The sequence below is a fragment of the Ictidomys tridecemlineatus genome, chromosome 13 (genome assembly GCF_052094955.1).
Source record: "Ictidomys tridecemlineatus isolate mIctTri1 chromosome 13, mIctTri1.hap1, whole genome shotgun sequence".
NCBI classification, from domain to species: Eukaryota; Metazoa; Chordata; class Mammalia; order Rodentia; family Sciuridae; genus Ictidomys; species Ictidomys tridecemlineatus.
In genome coordinates, this window is record NC_135489.1 from 51937564 (window position 1) to 51959421 (window position 21858).

At 39.9% G+C, this 21858-nt stretch overlaps 1 protein-coding gene across 8 annotated transcripts in view; it reads right to left on the reverse strand.

Annotated features, from left to right (window-relative positions):
- Nucleotides 1-21858, reverse strand: part of Dlgap1 (DLG associated protein 1) — an 878199-nt gene that overhangs the window by 462492 nt on the left and 393849 nt on the right. For all 8 annotated transcript variants that reach the window (XM_040274808.2, XM_078030334.1, XM_078030332.1 and 5 more), the window contains one exon: nt 19286-19376. The gene's annotated coding sequence lies outside the window, so the exon portion shown is untranslated. The remainder of the gene's footprint in view (nt 1-19285; nt 19377-21858) is intronic.

Sequence of the window (21858 nt, forward strand, 5' to 3'; positions counted from 1 at the left end):
AGGCTGCTCCTGGGGGGAGAGAGAAGAAAATATAAAAGACATTCAATGAAAGGGAGAGCTTCTGAATGTCTCCAGCTTGTGGTCTTTGAAAGAGAAGAAATCAAGAGAAGAAAATGGTGAGACAAAGTGTAAAGCATCTTCACCGCGGTTCCGTTGTGATTTTTCACATTGCTTTTAGGATGCAGAGTTTGGTGGCATTAGAAAATTACCCCTGAAAATCACTCTCGCTCGTTGTCACTTTTGTTCCTCTGCTCACTTGGCGCACATGAGTAAACACACATGCTTTTTCTGGGTCACTTTTGACTCAACACTAGCACTGTGTTTCATGATGAGCGAACGGACAAGACGCAATGTTAGCCATTCACTTTGTGATGCCATTTGTTGTATGATGTGAGATGTTTCATTGGGCAAGATCTCAGAGAATGTCAGTTCTGGTGCTGCTCAACATGCAAACAGAGAGAGGACTGTGGTTCTGTGGTCGTTAGCTTCTGGTAAGGCTTTGTTTGACGCTCACTGTCTTTCCATTTTTTTGTGTCCTCTTACTGTCTGTCATGGGTTGAATGATGCCCTGCCCCCAATACATATTGAAGCCCTAACTTCTACTGCCTCATAGTTTCTAATTAATTTGGTTTGTCGATGTAAAGGGATAGCAGAAGATAAAAACAAGAACCCTCAACTGCTTCTGCATCTTATGAGATTTGTTTTAAATTTCTTCTTGAAAGTAGTTTTCTATACTTATCCTAACTTTCATGCTGTGGCTGAAGAGGAATTCAGAGTCACAATCATAAGTATCTGAAATTATAACAACACAGGAGGGACATTGGAAACATGAGGGTACATATTGTAATGTGACTGTATTTGGAAACAGGTTCTTTGAAGAGGTCATTAAAGTTTAATGAGGTCATTAGTTTGGGCTCCAATCCAATATGACTTGTGTCTATGTAAGAAGAGGAGACGGGGACACAGACCCACAGAAGAGAACAAGAAGATGCAGGAAGAAGATGGCCATCTACCAGCCAAGGACAGAAGCTTCAGAAGAAACCACCTCTGCTGACAGCTGGATCTTGAACTTCTAGCCTCAGAATGGTGAGAAAATAAATCTCTGTTCCTTAAGCCACCCGGTCTATGGCACTTTGTTACCAAGAAAACCAACGTGCCTCCTGCCTTCCTCCTCCCCCCCAGTCTCCCTGCACTCTGGACAGCTTTGCCTCCATTCTCTCAGAGATCTACCGTTCCAGTTACCCTCTGTTTCCCCCTCTACTAAACTGTTCAAATAGACAGCCCCAGTCTCTGCAGACCTACTACGTCCCAGCTCTATATTACTAAGGTGCCTGTCTGTGCTGGGGCACCCTCAGTCTGAATGAACTTGTCCTTTGCTGGGATGCATTAGCTCATATCACTTTCATCATGGCGCCCAGAATGGAGGCGCTAAACCCATCTTTACTCTTCTTTTCTCACAGATAAGCAGTCATTGCCTTTCTTTACGGTCACTTCATTTTGGCTTCTTTTGTTTTCTCTTTGCCTTCCCTTTGGTGGGTCCTGGTGTACCTGTGTTCTAGTCTACCAGAAACTCCTAACCAGGTATGTGCGTCTGCTCTTGCCCACTCGCCATCCATTACTGCACTCAGTCCAGAATAATCTTTGCCCACGAATCCATTTCAGACTTTGAGACTTCCTCCTGCCTACAGAACTTAGCCAGCTCTACAGGTCCTGCAATATTTGACTTCTGGCCAACCTCACCACCCATCATCCCCTACGTGTGTCCTGCAGGTACATGGGTTCATCAACTCACCCTGAGTACACCACGTCTGCAGGCAGTGAGGAGGGACTCTCTTATTTCCAACTCACTGTTTTTTGTTTAAGCTATTTTTTTTCCTTTCTTGGATATCCTTTCCATTCATCGAATCATAACCGTTCTTCAAAGACAATTTTACATCTAATTCCTGTGAAAATCCTTATTCAGATACCAGCTCGATGTATCTGCCTCCTCGAGCCTCTGCCACATATCCTGTTCCCTCTTTGATGGAGATTAGCAAGTACCTCTGAACCAAGCGCCATGCTCCTGAGCAGCTGACATCTCTCATCTCAGTCTCCAGTTGCAGCATCTCCTTCTCTTCCGATGAGATTTATGATATTATTTCTAGTCCCATTTTAAACTCCCTTTGGAGTAGACACTTTTTCAACAAGAGACCTCCAAGGCCCAAGGCCTGGTTCATATTAATCTCTGAAAAAAAATTAGCTATTAAATTACAAGCAAATAAAAAGTTATGCTAATTCTATCCCCTGGCACTCCCAGAGTTGTCATTTTTAAAAATCGCTTTTCATTATTAGCTCTGTTTTTTTTTTTTTTGTTACATAATTTTCCCATCAGATTTTACTCCTTCAAGACTGGGTTTTGTCTTTTATTTATTTATTTGGGGGGGCATAGAACAGTGCATTAAATAAGTGCTCTATAAAAGTTCTCTCTCCAATTAAAAGAAATTAGTATATCTCCGGAAGACTCACATATGTTTCCATAGGTAAACTGATAAACCCAAAGGATAGGCCTACTGTTCAGTAGGACTTTCCTCATAAACACAGAAACATCTGCTTCTGGATTATAGAAAGGCTTCTTCTTTTTTTTTTTCTCTCCTTACATTTTTACAGACTTGAAAATCGTTGTGCTCCATAAATATCCCAGTATGAGTCATTTGCTTAAACCAACAGCTGCTTACCCATTAGCCAAATGCTCTTCACTTTAAGTCATACACTTAAATGAATTGTCTCCCGTGCCTCTCTCCCTCCCCCATGAGCCAGAAAAGTGATGTGCAGCTACTTTTCTGAAATATCAAAGGGGACCAGTTCTGCCTTTGACGTGGGGGAATCTAAGCTGCGTGATGTAGAAGTTATCTGAGCTCAAGGTGATAAGCTACTTGTAGGTGTGTTGACTGTCCACATAATATGCACAGTGCTCATTTCCCATTCCATCTCTCTCTGGACACCTAGAACATTCTCCCTCTTCCCATTCAGTTCCAACCATCTAATTCACCCATGCAGGACACCCTTTTGTTGTTATTCCTCCTCGGCAGGTAGTTTATGTCAGGAATCACTGGCAGGAAGGCATGTGAGGGAATGACAAGTAGTTTGGTTAATTCTTCCATAAAGATGAAGTTACAGATCAACTCCCATAATCAGTAGCTTTCAGCTATCACTTTCAATTCTTCAACTTATTTTGAGTGATAAATAGAAAGCAACCACGCACAGTTTCTATCCTAGACAACTCCTGTCTGTTGGCAGTGATTTGGGTTAAAGAATTTTATTTTAATTTAACAAGATGGCTTTGTGACAAGAGACTCATTGAGAGCCATGGACATTTAGTCTGCTTCATGCTCTCCCACAGAAGTGGGGTGATTTGAACTGTGACATTCTTTAAAAATGGTCCACGGCATCAGAAGACCCTTCTTCTGAGAGACAATAAATGTCTGAATGTTTTAGAACAGCAAGGGGAACTTTAATTTCTAGAAAGACCAAATAAACGAGAAGGAACAGATGCAGTTCTCCAGAGGTTCCATTTATAGTGCAGTTATTCTCAGCAGGATCCCAATCCAACATGGATTTTTTCCAGCCTGTAAAGGACATCTTCAAACACCCAGGGTTGACATTTAGCTGGTGGCCCTCCAGTATGACTGTACCTTGCTGAAATCACCAGTTGTTAAAAATCACTTTTATACCAGTTGGTAACGACCCATTGTCCTGACCCCCTGGTCACCCAGCCCCTCAACAGTGACATTCTGCCTCCCACAACGGTGCTCAGTGATCTGTCAACTTCAGAGCTAAGGTCTGACCCGGGAAGGATCACCTGGATAAGGTGACTGTGCAGGGTCATGCTGATTGGTTATTGGTAAAATGATTTTTTAGTATTCCTTTGCAAATAGCATTTGTTTCTAGATATGTTAGGTATTAATTATTTTCTGGAACAAAATCTGATGCTTCCAGCTTTGGGAATAAGAGCATTTACCTCCCTAGGATTAGATTTTCCTCATTTGTGGCAGGGCTGGGTCATGGAGTAGCTTTCAGACTGGGTTCGAGAGTTTCCTCCTTGGGAGATTGCTGGTGAGCAGGAACCTGGGCCCACTTCAAGCTGTAGCTCCTGCTTATCTAGCCTACTCTTTGGGACTCATGCTATATATATATTTAATTTTTTTCATTGTTGATAGATCTTTATTTGTTTTTATGTGGTGCTGAGAATCGAACCCAGGGCCTCACACATGCCAGGCAATTGCACTACCGCTGAGCCCCAGCCCCAGCCCCTCACGCTATCTTTTTTATCTGGAGAAATGGAATTTGCTGCTTAAAAATAAGTTTGAAAACCACTGACTTAAATGAGCTGCCAATCTTTCATCTTGTCTTAAAATTCTACAACCCAATTATTGCCATAATTACAAAAAAAAAAATGTTACATCTATGGAACAACAGTAACGAAGCTGATTGGGCCAAGAGTTGTTCCAAGTGCTCTACATATTTAACTTCCCTCAATCCGCAGAGCAACACTGTGACCTCATGTTGTAAACATTATTACGATGATTAAAGTTTAAAAAGAGCGTGTTCCGCTGTATTTATTTTTACTTTTATAATTTCCCGAGATCCATTTGTGGTCATAATTTATTCAAAACTAATATCCCCACGATGACTATTTAATGAAACCTAAGTGGTGCTATTGTCTTTCTTATGTGCTCTAGTTACAGATTTTTAAGCATATATTTTTTAAAAAAAACATTTTGTCTTTAACTCTTGGATTTCATATTGAAAAATTTAGACGGAGTAGTAACTATGCAAGTACTTCTTTTATGGTTTCTACCATTTGTTCCTTCATTTTGGACCAACACCTAGAAATCAGTTTTTAGTGCCAGTCTGTGGACTTGGGTCCTGGTAGTTATAAATATATCTGTGGGCATCTCTTGAGCATCAACTCTTGTGTACCTGGGATAAACCACTGGATGCAAATCTGAGCATCAAGTTCCTTCTCACCATCCTTTTCATGTGGCTTCAGGAGAGATGGCAGGTCCCTGGCCCTCCACCCGCCCTCCACCTCGACACTCGTGGGCTAACGGTTGCTCACCATCTTCTTGTGCTTCTCTTTCCTGGGGCCCCCTGTGTGTGCTTCTGGAAGGGAAGAGGGCTTCTGGCTGAGCTGAGTGGGTCCTTGCTGCTTTTCCTCAGGGATCCCAGCAGAGCTGGGAAATAGAAATTCTGCCATGTGAGAAAGTAAAGCCAAATGGGATGAGGAGAAGATGGCTCAGGGGGTTTTTGTGTGTGCATTTTTTAATAAAGTGGCAGAGCACGCAGAAGAGAAACTGCATGGATTCCTATAGCCTCTGTGGGCTGGAACACAGCTGATGAGCAGCAGTTTTTAGAGGTGGAGTGTCAGCAGGAGAGAAAGAAGGCGTCCTCTTAATGAAGATATTCATGCAGGGGAATGATGGCTTGCCGGGGTGATCAATGAATTTGAACAAGAAGTGTGTGTGTGTGTGTGTGTGTGTGTGTGTGTGTGTGTGTGTGTGGTGTGTGTGTGTGTGTGTGTGTGGTGTGTGTGTGTGTGTGTGTGGTGTGTGTGTGTGTGTGTGTGTGTGTGTGTGTGTATCTGTGGTCAGATGAGCTCTCTGCAGCATTAACCACGCATCCCGACTTCAACTGTTTCGTCTTACAGATCCCCAAGGCATACACTGACTTGTCATCTTTCCGATTTTAAGTCATTTCCTGCCTCACGAAGGCACCAGCCCATTCTGAGATGTGATGATTTTTTTCCCCCTGAATTCTTCCTGACACTTTTTCAATAAAGTCAAAGGATGAGAATTAAAAGGAATTTTTCTATATTTGCATTTGGGTATCTATCTCTATTTCTTGGAGTAGAGAGGAGGGGACAGGGTAACAGGCACGGTCGGTGACAGTAGGAGCTAAAGCCTTAGGCTGACAAGGAGGCTTTGTCAGGGGACGTTCAGTCACTGGCCAATGGACCTGTGGGAGTCTAGGGGGTCAGGTCCTTGAAGTCACGTCACAGAGGTGGTGGGTGGCCCTGCCGACTTTTGGAACAGGTGCTAGAGGACCCAGAGCTAGTGTGGTGTCTTCACCAACCAGCCTGAAAATCACAATGTGCCTTCTGGGTGGCAATGTCCTGGTCCCTTCTGCCCAGAGCTGTGCCTGATTTGAGCTGAGAGCTGGAAACACACAATGCTTGTTTCAGACATTCCTGCTTTAGTATGTTAATATCCCACCTACTCTCCATATCAGGACTCCAATAACTTCTCCCACCCTTTTCTCCACAAAAAGGAAAGTGCATTGTATATAACATTTTTCATTGTAACTGATGGTTATCCCATTATAACCAGCCACTTTAACATCTGTTTTTCTTTTTCTTTCTTGTCCTGCCTTGTCCTGTTCTATATTGAAGACCATGAAAAAATGCATTTCTTGGTGTTATTTCTAAAATTGACCAATTGAGGAGCTCTTGTCTCTGGAGACAAGGCCTTTACATCACAGAGGATTGCTCTCCTTTTATGGCTAGTCCTATTTATAATGTCACAATAAACAAGATTAATAAATATGTGCAAAAGGATCCTTCACTCTTTATAGTTTCTTCCTATGGGCCTAAAAATGGTCATGGAAAATCTCCTATTTTGATTTGCCTTCTAATACTGGTTTACTCAGACTCGTCTTCTCTAGCATCTTTTGCAAAGATTTATTATTTGAAATATCCTTGCTTGGGCCAGTCTTGTGTGCAAATTAGGAAATTCTGGTGGCCTTAGTTACTCCTTTGAAGTAAGTTTATGTAAACTTTATTCACAACAAAATTCTGCCAGCTTTTCTCTTCTCTTCATGCAAAAGCCACGTACTTAAACCAGTGTCATTGACAGTAACTTGTGCAACCTGGAAAAATAAACCGAATGACAAATATCAGCATCAATAAGGACACAAATAATTAAAGAAAAGAATTAACCTTTCTTTGTTAAAGAGACCAGGATTACTTAGGTATTAGTGGTTCCTGGAAGACCTTCAAGACCTATTTGTAAAAATGGGAGAAAATGTACCCTGGCACTTCACAAGAGAACCCAACAATGTTAAATCTGCTCCTGATGCAGGTCACCAAATTGTTTTTAATTTTGCTCAAAACAGTTAAGGAGATCATCAAGTCAATCTGTGACTGGGTTGTGCATGTGAAAGCTACAAAAGGTTACAGAAAGGTTTTTACTTTTATGCCAGGGAAGGTGGACGAGTAAAAACACAAAAATAAATAAGCCAATCTATTTGCTTTCATTTGTGCCAGTGATCTATCTTTGGAAGGCAAGCCGATGAAGAGACACAGCCTACCATAAACCCACTCATGTGCACCAGCCCTCAAATAGGAAGAAGGTAGGAATCAACAGGGCAGGGCGAAGGAAGGGAAAGGAGTTTGGAAACAAAATAAGTCAAAGCTTCTCTTGAACAATGGAGAGGACTCCTAGGAGAGAGAAAAAATAGCAGAAGAAATTTTTATCCACTGATTAAATTTCACAGCAGTATGCTCTTTGAAAGAGAAGTCACGCACTGGCTTTTCATCAGAAGTCCTTGCTTTCTTGCAGTTCTGTCCATGCATAAATGACAAATTCATCCGTCTTTAATGAAAGTGTGCTTCACATGAAACAGTGAGATTTCCTTTTCCTTCATCCCTTCAGTAAAAATCAGAACGGGGAGGATAGGAAGGAACAGCGAGGGTGGGGTAATGAGAGCAATATTGGATGAAAGTGACAACACATTTAACATTTTATTTATTTATTTATTTGCACATTTATTTATTTATCTAGAGTTTCAAGTAGATTATCTCCACCAAGAAAGGAAAAGCGATAAATGAACCCAAACCCGAAGTTGAGATTATAACAGTCCAGGCCAGGGATGATTAATGAAGATTCATGGCAACTACGACAAGATGAGAAGGAAACAGACCCGGTCTCCCTTCCCCCAGGACGCCTGCGGGATCTTTGCAAGATCAAGGAGCATGGAACCCACTTAAAAGCCTGTCGTGTCAAGACGTCGGGAAGAAAAACCTCTAGACTTTTATGCAGCAGAAAATGCTTCCTTTTGAACATCACAAAAGACAAGACGAATGAGGCAGGGAACAAAAGGTTCCATCGGAAAGCCTGACATTTGTAAGGAGGACTTTCCTTCCATGATGCTGTCCCTGGAGTTGGGTGAGAATGTCGTGAGTGAAATAAGAAGATAAGGAGAGAGCCGCAGGGGCAGTGTCTAAGAGGAAGACTGTGTGTTAAGAGGCAGAGAACATTCAGGGTCCATTATTCTCTGCTATTGACAAGGTTGTCAGTCTTGGGTGCTTCCCTGCTTGCTCTGGGTGGTCAAGGTGAGGTTCTGTTTGGGGAACAGAGGGAGGGAGAAGGCAGGTCTGGGTCTTTCTGTCCTTCTTTCTCCTGGCCGTGGTTCTGCCCCCTCCAAGAGGGCAGTTCCTCTGTAGCTTCATAGCTGTATTTCTCCCAGGCTCTGGAAGCACCATTCCTCCCCATGTCTGCCCCTTCAGGACTAGGGGTGGCATCAGCTAGCCATTGTGCTGATCTCTGGGCTCCTTACCCTCTCCTCTGCTCTGTACATAGCCTCTGCTTTATGTTCACCTCAACCCGCTTAAGTGGGCTTCTCATTCCATGGGATTCTGACGGATACAGTGAAACCCAAATATCTCCAACCAGATAGAAGCCACAGTGAGCTGAGATTTCTAGTTGCAACAACCCTGGATTGATGGCCGACACATACATGAGGGCAAACCGTTCATTATTTATAAGAATCCATGAAAAATAGGCTATAGAAATGGCAGGTACAAAAGATCTCAAGAAGCAAATCAAAGTCAACTATGATTAATTATATTAATCACGCGCTTTTATTATCACCGGAACCACCTGCTGCTAAAATGACACATTCCAAAGAGGCTTCAAGAATTGTTCCAAACTAAATCATGCGAACTCTAAGGAATGTTTTATTAAAATTTAAGTAGGTCAAACCCACCAATCAGAGCATGGTTCACATAATGCTTACAGATTTTGCTTTTTGGAAAAGAAAAAGAAAAAAAATGATTCGTTGCTTGAATATAACAAAATTCACTGTACATTAGAAAAGCACTGAGACTTAGCTGTCTCCACTTTTTCTGAGTCTGGCATATAAATGTTTCTTTTTATCATAGATTAAGTATCTGTATAGACTATGTCCAACACTGCAAAATGTTCCACAGAGTCACTGCTTACAAGAATTTTATGCAATTAAAATAGACAAAGATATACTTTTAAAAACTGTAAATTAGTTTCTGTAGCTTTTGAATTTTGAGTTTTGGCCCATTCTTTTGGTAGGTAATGTCTGGCATTATGGATTGATTATTTAATGCACTTATGTTAACATGGAATTCAATAGAATCAAACTGAATTGAGGATGAAGAGGGAGAAAGCTGAGGGATATGAATTCAGATGATCTCAGAATATTCTTCAAAGTGTGTGGGGGTGGTACCCAGAAATCTGGGAGAGTAGAAAAAAAATAAAAGGAATAGTGGGTACATGTAAGGTGAAAATGAGAGAGCAACTGGATCTTATGCTGGCACTTGTTAGTTTCAATGAACTGATGCTTCTGGCTATGCCTTTTCTTGTGTAGTTTCTTTGGGATAGCCAAGTTTAGTTAGAAAGACTTTTGCAAGAAAAGCTTGTCACCAAGGTAAAAGGCTAAGGGTTTGAGTAAAGTGTGGATCCAAGAAGTTGTGAATCCTTTCCAATCATTTTCAGAGCTTTGTGCTAACAACAGTGCCCCCTAGTGTTCTCTTTAGTGCAATGTGAATAAAGAAAAAGAATCCAAGTTTCATGTAAAATACATACATGGTATCTATCAGTATATAGATTCCTATTTGAGAGTGGGTTACAGAGACATATCATATTTATTTGTTCTGAAAATAGGCCAAAATATGCTAAGTTGACAAAAGCTTTTATTTATTTTAATTGTTGATGGACCTTTATTTGCTTGTTTTTGTATGTGGTACTGGGAATCGAACCTAGTGCTCTGCTGCTGAGGTACACTCCAGCCCCACAAAAATTTTTTAAATGAGTAAAAACAGAAGTAAAAATTTAGATACCATTAAATAATTTTGGCTTTAATGATCCCCCCCAAATTACCTAATATTTTTGAGTGCCTGTTATGCTAGGCATATAAAAAATGATGAGGTCTAATTAAGATTAATTCTATCCTTAACTTAAAAAAATCTCTGATAGTTGCAATACTAAGGTAATCTTTACTTTAAGGAACACAATGAAAGGAGAAAAGGAGGGGATTTAAAAACTTCACATATCTAATTTGGTTTTGTAGTATATATTCTCCAGGAAAATCATTTTAAAGTAATTTCATTTTCATGAGATGTAGAAATATTATTTAGAGCTTTAAAATACAGCAAATTTAAAACAAAGCTTTTCTAATAGTATAGGAATAATAATTATGTATTTATTCAACAGGAAAAAAAACTAAGAAAATCGAGTTTTCAGATTATCGAAACTTGAAAATTTCAGGAGAGATACATTGTATACCAGTGTTTTCCATGGAGCAGTTCACATACCACTGGTGATTAAATAAATTACTTTAGACAATGTAGATATATAGGCTTTTAATTGTTGTGCAGTTATCGTAACGGGGCAATTGTGAAAAGGCGACTGAGATAACAAATCTATGATTTCATAGATATTAACATTTAAGACTGCCTTAGTTACTTTGCCTCTACAATTAAAGCAGATTGGAAATATAAATTTCAGAGTTTCCTAAAGCTTCAGATGTACTGTTTTTACCCTCTGATGTCATTGAACGTGTTCCTCTGTCCAATGCACTTCTCTCTTTTTTTATTTGTTCTTTTTAGATATATATATGACAGTAGAGTATATTTTGATATATTATGCATACATGGAGTATAACTTATTCTAATAGAATCCCAGTCTGTGGATGTACAAGATGTTGAGGTTCACCAGTGGTATATTCATATATGAACATAGGAAAGTTAAGTCAGATTTATTCTACTGTCTTCCCTATTCCCATTCCCCCTCATTTCCTTTCATTCCCCTTTGTCTAATCCACTGAACGTCTATACCTGGCACATCATGCATTAGCATCCACATTATTTGCATGTTAGTATCCAAATAATCCATGGCTTGTTTCACTTAGCATGATAGTCTCCAGATTCTTCCATTTACCAGCAAATGTCATAAAGTCATTCTTCTTTATGGCTAAGCAATATTCCATTATGTATATATGCCACATTTTCTTTATTCATTCATCTGTTGAAGGGCACCTAGATTGATTCCATGGCATTGCTATTGTGAATTGAGCTGCTATAAACATTGATGTGACTGTGTCACTGTAGTATGCTGACTTTAACTTCGTTTGATATATTCTGAGGAGTGGTATAACTGGGTCAAATGGTGGTTCCATTCCAAGTTTTCTGAGGAATCTCCAAATTGTTTTCCAGAGTGGTTGCACCAATTTGCAGTTCCACCAGCAATTTATAAGTGTACCCTTTACTCCACATCCTTGGCAACGTTTATTGTTACTTGTGTTCTTGATAACTGCCATTTGGATTGGAGTAAGGTGAAATCTCAGTGTAGTTTTAATTCAATGCACTTCTCTTTAAGATATAGTTAGAATAGAATAGTGCTGACCAATAGGAATATAAGACAAGCCATGAAGATAATTTAAAACTTTATAATAGGAATTTAAAAATGAAATAGTTAAAATTACCCTTAATATTATGCTTCTACTTAAGCTGCTATATCCAAAATATTTTAAAATAATATGTAATCAATATAAAATGTAGATAGTTTATGCCTTTTTACCCTAAGTTTTGCTATTTGATGTATATTTTACACTTACAGCACATCTCAATTACATTTCAAATGATCAGTAGACACCAGTGACTAGTATTGAATAGCATAGACTGGATATGTCATCTGATTGAATTTTTTGAAAAATACCCCATAGATGATGTTGGACACTTCTCCTGAGATGCACATGTCTGTTGTCCTTTTTATGATGCTAGCATTCACTATCATTATCTGAATCCAATATTTCTTTAAAGGTGGCAATGTGGTGATATTGGAATTTGGGAATTCCTTCCTTATTAGCTGGAACACTTCTATAAAAGAAACATCAACTATTTGGTTACTTGGAAGTTTGTATAAAAAAAGCAGAATCAATGTTTGTTTCTTTATTTGCTGTTTTTGGAATAATGATTTGGGCTTTGGATTTTTTTCAAGCATGATCAGTAATATTTTATTTTCACACTATCATTAGGACTTCATGAATTTTAACACATTGATGTGTTTCCATCCATCAGTTACTATATCTATTTCAGTTTGAATTTTCCCATCTCTGGCCACTGAGAGCCTGTTTTATTTGATGAGTTCTGATGACACCAAAGCTGCCTATGATATCCCAGATTCTTGTACCTGTCCCCCCATAGACCTGCAATCAGCTACGTACTCAAGAAGTCCTGGATTCAACCCTTTTAGTGGCAATTGTGAATAGAGGTCATGATATCACAGTGAGGGGCAGCGCTTTCTAAGTCTTCAGAGAAAAAAAGAGAGGAAACATTTGGTTTCATAAAATAGCATTGGTCATGAAGACATAATGATATTTCTTATTTAAATTCAAGAGAGGAAGATTTTCTTTTTCTTTCAGTTTGGGCCTTCCCCTTGTCAAATTATAGATTTTTTTAATGATATTGAATATGTTACTCATTCACTTCATCCATAATTCACACACACAACTGCCTCGGAATACATACCAAGACTATTCCACCCGCAAAATGATTACAAAAACCAGTTTAAGATTCTTTGCAGTTGTTTCTGGCGTTAGGAGAGCATTCCACTTGGATAAACAGTCAAATTACTGCAATTTAAAGTCACTTGGCGGAATCCTGTTAGTGCTGGCATGCCACCTACTGGACAGACGGGCACAATTGTCTTGCTTTCCTTTTGATGTTGAGATTGCTTTAATTAAGTAATTCAGGGTTTTTTTTTGTGGTGCTGAGGATTGAGCCCAAGACTAGATTGCTTTATTTTAGATTTGATTTTGTTCTATAATTATGTGAAATTTTACATGACTCTAAAGTCAACTTTACAAGACGAATCTAGTTTCTATCCCTTATCTCCTTTATCCTAATTCCTCCCTCTACCTTTAGATACTGTCTCATTTTTAAATAGTGTGATTTATCTTTCCATTAATTGTTAACATAATTATACAAAATGAGTGATATATATATATATATATATATATATATATAAATCCTCTCTTTACTTTATCAGATAAATGGCAGCACATTGTATACACTTTTCTCCCCATTGGAAAAATAGTATTATTTCAGGCAGAGAAAAGTTTGTATGTGTATGGTATTCTGGAGTGTTGGATTTTGCTTTATTTGGTAATCTGAATTTTTTTTAAGTAGACAATTTAAGGTGAATTTACTAGGTGAATTTATTGAAGAAATCTAAATAGTTGTATTAGTTTATCATATTTATGTTACCCATATTTCTCTATGTAGACATACACACATATCTATACACATATACATATAGTGATTTCCATATTCATTCCTATTTCTTTTTGTGTAAATTTACATCAATGGGGCTGGGGATGTGGCTCAAGTGGTAACATGCTCGCTTGGCATGCGCGGGGCACTGGGTTCTATCCTCAGCACCCCATAAAAATGAAATAAAGATGTTGTGTCCACCGAAAACTGAAAAATAAATATTAAAAAATTCTCTTTCTCTTAAAAATAATTTACATCAATGTGTTAGATCCATAAACATTTACAAACAGCTCTGAAATCTAGAGCTCTCTCTTCTATTGTTATTATGATATATTAACAAACATAGTCCTCTCCCCTTATCTGTGATTTTGCTTTCTGCATTTCCAGTTAAACATGGTTCAAAGATATTAAATAGAAAATTGCAGAAATAAACAACACCGAAATTTTAAATTAGGCTTAATTCTGACCAGCAGAGTGAAAACCTGTGTTGTCCTGTTCTGTCCTGCCTGGAACATGAGTCATCCCTTAGTCCAGCCTATTCATGCAATATATACTACCTGCCCCATGCCAGTTTAGAGAGAAGGAGGGAAGACTGGAGGGAGAGAAGGGGAGAGGGGGAGGGAAAAGAGGGCAAGGAGAGGGAGCACATAGGCATATCACTTTTATTAAAATATAAACTATATTGTTCTAGTCTATTTTATTATTAGTTACTTTTTAAATCTCCTACTATGCCCAATTTACAAATTAAACTTTATCATAATTACACAGGCAGGCATAGAAAAGACACAGCATACATAGACTTTGGCATTATACATGGTTTCATGCATCCCCTGGGTCTTGGATCATATCCCCATGGGTAAGGGGTCTCTATACTCCATGGCTTAATTCTATCTGCAATGGACTGACTCTTTTCTTCTTCCTCTACTTTTCTTTTCTTCTTCTTCTTCTTCTTTTTTAAATATTTATTTTAGTTTCTGGCAGACACAACATCTTTGTTTGTATGTGGTGCTGAGGATCGAACCCGGGCTGCATGCCTGCCAGGGAGCACGCTACCGCTTGAGCCACATCCCCAGCCCTTCCTTCCTCTACTTTTAACTGAATCTTCTCTTTGCCTCTTTGCCCCTACTGAATATTTCCTGTCCAGTTTGGATTCTGTCCCTGAAAGTTTCTCTTCTGCTTGAAGAAACACGTGTTAAGGACCCCAGTTGGATGCATTGGACCAGGGTGTTCTTTTGTGTTCATTCACAAATTGAAGCCATCGAGACTCTACATATTTCAGCTGTGCCTGCCCAATTGGCTCACCAATTTTACAGTGAGTACTTGTCAACGATTGTAGTTTTTTTCTGCCTCTTGACAACATCAGAACCTCTTTGCTCTCTATCTGCTTCCTGTAACTCAGTTAAAACACCACGCAGGTCTTAATATCACTAGTAGTTTATTCAATTCACACATATTTGGAATAAGCATATTTGATTCATAAGGATGGTCTTATCTCTTTATTGGAGATGTTGTCTGTGCGGTTTTGCTTTTGCTATCCTACTTGCTATTTTTTTTTTTTTTTTGGTGATTTGGGAAGGTGAACAAATTATGCTGCCTTTCACCGTTTTCTAGATTATGCAGCAAAACTCTAAAATTTCTTGTTTTATTTTACTTTATTTGCAAGCACCTCTAGGCCTATATCTATTCAAAAGTTTTTCTGATGCAATGCAGATGCTCCTTTGACTTATGGGGTTACATCCCATTAAACCCATTTTAAGGTAAAACTATTATAACTTGAAAATGCATTTAAAACACTTAACCTACCAAACATTGTAGCTTGACCTAGCTTACTTTAAAGTGCTTAGTACACTTACATTAGCCTACAGTTAGGCAAACTTATCTGACATAAAGTCTATTTTACAAAAAAAAAGGTGAATGTTTATTAAATACTGACTATATTCATACCCCATTTGAATCAAATACATGATATGTCAAGATCATTGTATTGTCTTGAGCAACTAATAAAAAAATACTGACTATATGGAAAGTGAAAAACATAATGGTTGGTTATATGCGTAGGTTTTTACAACATTGTAAAGTTGAAAAATCTAAGTGGAACATCATAATTCAGAGACTGAATTTTGTTTAAACACTCTAGGTATACTGATGTCCACACATATTAATATTTAAGTGTTCCATAGTGAATGCCAATGATAATGACCTATTGATAATATTTACATCTATCTGTCTCCTCCATCCCCAGTCTATGTAAAATCTCTGGCCAGTTCTTCCCCTTACTGTCTGGAATGTCTTTCCTGTGGTTTGGTTCTTGAATGTCCCTGGAAAGTCCATGGGGTAAAGCCTTGGCTCCCAACTTGGCACTACAGGGAGACAGTGGAACCTTTAAGGGGTGGAGCCTAGAGGGAGGTCTTTAGATCATTGGGGGCATGACCTTGAAGGGGACTAAGGAACCCTGGTCTCTCCCTCTTTCTCTCTTCCTGACCATGAAGGGAATATAGTCTTCCTTTACCATTTGATTCTGCCATGATGTGTTACCTCATCACAGGTCCAAAAGCAATGGGGCTGACTGATCATGAACCGAAACCTCCAAAACTGTAAGCCAAAGTAAACCTTTCTTCTTTATAAGTTGATTATCTCAGGTATTTATTATAGTGATGCACAGCTGACTAACACGTCCCTGATACTGGACATAGAGCTTAATGGAATATGAATTGCACATCTGAAAAGTGCTCCTGTGTGATCACCATGCGACAAGACAGCCATAAATGCTCTTCATTTCTTTCCTCCCATAGCATTATATGAATATCGATTCTTAATCCAGGGGATAAAGGAGGAGAGAGACCTAAAGAAGCAGGACTCCAAGAATTAGAATGAGGAGGAACTACATTGGGAAGCAGTAGTAGTTTGATACAAGTTTCCCAAGTGATTCTAATAGACCTCCCCAGGGTTGTACTTGGATTCTCTGCTCTTGGTGCTAGAGAAGAGAGGATGCCATGAGACTGGCCCTGGGCCCAGGTCACCTGGGGATCCTAGAGCCGAGGGTTAGGAAGTGACTGACGGAGATTAAGAGATGGTAGAAAATAGAGAATGGAAGACATCAGTTCAAGGATCTATTTCTTTTTGAGCTCATCTTCTTCAGGTAGCTTAGCAACTGAAATGGCTTTATTTTCAAGGCATTTAAAGTTATCTCTGCTTAATGTGAGGCTTAGAAAACTCAACTCTGAACAGAAAACAAAATCTTTCATTTTACAGTTAGAGATTAAAGGTATTGAATGGGAAAGCTTGGGAGAGGTGGCCATTTGGGTGAAAGTGTTTCCCTCAAAGACTGACTGATGATATCACATCTGTGGCTGTTTAACAGCGGGAGAGAGTACATGAAGGCAGAGGGGTGGGGAGAGACGGGGGCAGGGGGCGCGGGGGAAGAGATAGGAGGAAGTTCCCAAGAGAGAGGTAGGAATCATAGACTCTGCCAACTTAGGAAATGTGTGTGTGTGTGTCTACTACTGGCCTCTGTGAATGCTGAGGCTACAGTGCCTTGGCTTCTGGGGTCCTAGGAAGTCACCAGGTAACATGGTCTGAAGGTAGACAAGATTCAAAGAAGTGACACCCTGACTTGAGTCCTGGCAGATGATTTATGAGCTGAATAGCATCGAGTATTCAGGATTATTTCTGAACAATCAACAGAGATTCCAGCAACTTAACTTCGTAACTAAATGTTATCTCATGATCCCTATTCTGGGCTCATGAGTAGGGAAGCAGACTTTTCCTCTGTGAGCAAGGACACTGTCATCTCAAACTCAGTGCAATCGACAGCTTTATATTTCTGAGTTGCTTATGTATTTTTGGTTTCAGATGCTGTTTCTTCCACAATTAAAGAAAGATCATTGGAATTGAGGTCCCTTAAACTTGGTCCCCTTATCTATAGCATTAGTATTTTTCCTGTTTTCATTTTTTTTCTTTCCTGTTTCCTAGACAGGACAGAGCCCACATACTGCACAGCTAGGGAGACACCCTCTGAGGGTCCTCTGCTTTCCTCTTTCTCTCCTCAGTATCTCTTTGGGTCTTCTGAATCAGTCTGTTGTTCTTTTTTTTTTTTAAATATAGATGTTGACATTCCCTTCCATCCTCAGTCAAGGTTAGTGTCCCAGAAATGGACATAAATTATACCACCATTATATTTATTGATCCATAATGTTAAAAAAAAGGAGAACCTTATGAGTCAGAAGAGAAAAAGTGGTGAGTCACTAAAAAGAGGGCGTTTCTACTCTATTAATTTCAGCTACATAGTAGGTGATAACCAAGATATAAAAGGTTTTCAGCTTTCATCCAACTAATGCTATATGAAACCACCAAGAAATCAAATAATAAACCCTGAAGCACATTTTTAAAGTTATTATATGAGTCTTGAGCTTGGAGAAATAGAAGATAGTATTGATTTGTGATATACTATTATGCATTGATCTTCTCTTTCCATGTTATGGTTCTAAAAAAACAGATCAGTTTGGCATAAAGAGAGAGCCTAGAGAATGGGAGAAAATCTTTGTCACCTGCACCCCAGATACAGCATTAACCTCCAGGGTATATAAAGAACTCAAAAATTTAACACCAAAAAAAAAAAAAAAAACCAAATAACCCAATCAACATGTGGGTAAAGAAATACACTTCACAGAAAGAAATACAACCAGTCAACAAATATATGAAAAGAATGTTTAACATCACTAGCAATTAGATAAATACAAATTAAAACTATTGTAAGATTTCATTTCACTCTTGTCAGAATGGCAACTATCAAGAACGCAAGCAACAATCAATGTTGGTAAGGATGTGGGGAAAAGGAACGCTCATACGTTACTGGTGGGACTGCAAATTGGTGTAACCACTTTGGAAAACAGTATTGAGATTCCTCAGAAAACTTGGAATCCCTAGAAAACTTGGAATGGAACCACAGTTAGTTGACCCAGTTATCCCTCTCCTTGGTTTATACCCAAAGGACTTAAAATCAGCATACTATAGTGACACAGCCACACAATGTTATAGCAGCTCTGTTTACAATAGCTAAACTGTGGAATCAGCCTAGGTGCCCTTCAACAGATAAATGGATAAAGAAAATTTGGTACATATACACAATGGAATATTACTCAGCCTTAAGGAAGAATGAAATTATGGCATTTGCCGGTAAATGGGTGAAACTGAAGACTACCATGCTAAGCAAAATAAGCCAATCCCCCAAAACCAAAGGCTGAATATTCTCTCTGATATGTGGATCCTAATTCACAATAGGTGTATGTGTGGCGGAGGTTCACCAGATTGCACATGGGGTAGAAGAGTGAGGGGAAGGGAAGAGGGATGGGAATGGGAAAGATAGTAGAATGATTCGGACATAATTTTCCTATGTTCATATATGAATACCCGACCGGTGTAACTCTACATCATGTTCAGCCATAAGAATGGGAAGTTATACTCCATGTATGTATGTCAAAATATAATCAATAACAACAACAGAAAGTCAGTTCGGGTCCATAATTACCTCCAACGAAGAAGGTGTGTGTGCACTAGTTGAGGAATGTTGGACTGGGGAGGCACAGCGGAAGCTGGTGGTTTACTTTGAAATTTGGGTGCACATGCTTCATAAGCTGAAATCTTTCCTATTTTAATTCAGGACATCTGTAGCTCACAGGCCCATTCTTCCCACACTGCCCCCCCTCCCCTGCTCCACCCCGGACTTACTGTTCTTAGTGTCTTTGTCATTCAATCAGGAATCCTCTGGAGCAGGCAGGCAGATCTGGTGACATTCAGTGGATCCCACAGTAGAAGGAACCTATCAGAAACACAATGTGTGTTTTAGTCTCCTGGTTACATACAATTAAACTGGGAGGGGGGACAGATGTACAGGAATTTAGGAGCCCCAAGACTTTTCTTTGCATACTCGGAAGCTTATTCGTTTGCTTTAACTTGAGGCTGGAACTGAATTCACATTTGTCTTCTCTGAACTTCTATCCTTTAAGTTTCCTTACTGTGTTTTGGTGAAACGCCCTACCCGCACCTCCGTTTTCTAGATCTTATATATTTACTCAATTCAAGTATTTAACAACAATCCATCTAGTTGGTGTGTTGTGTGTCAGGGTACTGGACACGACCCTGGCACCCTGGGGTGGGAGCAGTGAATGTCACCTTTGTCCCCAGCAATTTGCAACTCAGCGGGTCCTTGTCTGCATCTGCTGTCCCTTCTGTCTATCCCACCAGGTGCATGCGCCTATGTGTTTAGGTTCTCCTTTCCATCATCTTGAAGATTCTCATGCCTGGCCCACAGCAATCAAGGGCTTGGTGGCTTCCATTAGCCTGAAATTTCAAGCCTCCGTCATCCAATTTTGTACCATCTTCCCCATTCCAGGAGTTCTCAACCCCGGTTGTGCAGCAGGATCCAATATGTAATTTGGGGAGGTCTGTTTGTTTTTAATACAGAAGCCCAGGAGCCCACATGTGGAGTGGGGCATTTGGTTGAGTTCTCCTTGGGCTCCTGGTGTACAGTGAGGTTTGTTGGAAAGTAGAAGCAGTCTATTCCCTAGTCGGTCGCTTCAGCATGCACAAGTTATACAGATCCAGCATCATCACTTTTCAAAAAGGACACACACATCCTTGCCTCTGAACCCTTGCCTCCAGTCAGCCTGCTAGTGTCTCTCCCCTGGGGAAGCCCTAAGTTCTTGCTCTAAGCCGTAGGGGCAAATGCCATGCTTTATTTATCTTTAGTTCTCCTCAGGAACAAGAGATGCTCATTGAATGCATTGCATGGCCCTGCTCAATAACTCCTCTTTCCCTAATCCTTAGAGTGTATATATATATATGCACACACACACACACACACACACACACACACACACACACACACACAGAGTCTTTATATATATATACACACATATATGTTTACATATATATATACACACACATATATATATATTTTTTTCTTGCTTGTTTAGGTGTAGATGGACACCATACCTTTATCTTATGTATTTATTTTTATGTGGCGCTGAGGATGGATCCCAGCACCTCACATGTGCTAGGCAAGAACTAAACCACAACCACAGCTCGTGTCTTCATACTTCCTCTGACAGTATTCTGGCAGTTTGCATTTTACAAATGAAAAAGTAATTGAGCATCAATTAACTTAAGTGGCTTCTCTGGGCAACATATTTAATAAGCAGTGCTAGTAAGATCAGGATTATAGCTAAAGGTAGGGTTCTGGGGCTCAAACTCCTAGTACGAACTGGAGGACTCAGAATAGCTGTGGGGTGCAAGCATGAGACACGAGAGTACAAGTCTGCCACTTGGGAGCTTATTGAACTCAGGTGCCAGATCCTGCTCTGCGGCGTAGACCCCTCTTCTCATTCTGCCTTCCTTCGCAGCCAGAGTTAATTTTTCAAAAACATTTGCATCTCAGCAGGACGCGCTTAGAAGCCTGATGGGCCAACCAGTGACTACAGGTGAACATTTCTAACCCGATGCCCGAGGCCCTTTAAAATAGGGGTCCTGCCTTCTGTTCTGGCATCATCTCGGGCTTTTTCTGTCCATCCACCGTGGGCACTGCCCTGAGAAGGTGTGTCGCCTCCCTCACATCCACATGCCCTACAATACAGTTCCTCCTCAGATGCCTCTCCCACTCTTCCTCCCAAGAAACCACACTCAGCCTTAGGACTGATTCCCAGGCAGAATGGGCATGACGCTGGCCTGCGTTCAGACAAGAGGCAATCATTCGTTTCTCTGTGCGTAACCTAATCCTAGCCCTAATAGAGTTAAGTCCTTGGACTTAACTCTATTGATTATATTCCTGTACCCCACTGTCCCTTCCATTAGACAGTGAGAAACTTGAGAAATGTTTCCCGATGCACTTTTGTGTCATTATCGTTTTCTTTTTTTCCCAGCTGGAATACCCAAATCATAGAGAGAAAATGCTTCATACCTCTTTATTTGACCACATATTCACATCTCTGGCCATTTTGGTCCAAGGGTAAGGGGACAAACAGATGAGGATGGTGGGAACATGAGGTTAAGAGAATAATTCTGTAATATCAACCCACTGTATGGATTCCCCGCATGCTGTCTTTGCCAAAAAGCAATCTGTTTGCAGTCCTGCCTGGCCCGAGCGAACAGGAAATGTCACATTTCTCAACAAACTGAGGCGGGGGTGCAAGATCTGACAGTCAGTGCAGGTAATGAATGATGGGGATTGAGAAGATGAAGCTGGTTATCAAAGAAAAGGCAATGGGTAATCTCTGTCAGCTAACCTCTGGGATCCTGGGATCGCA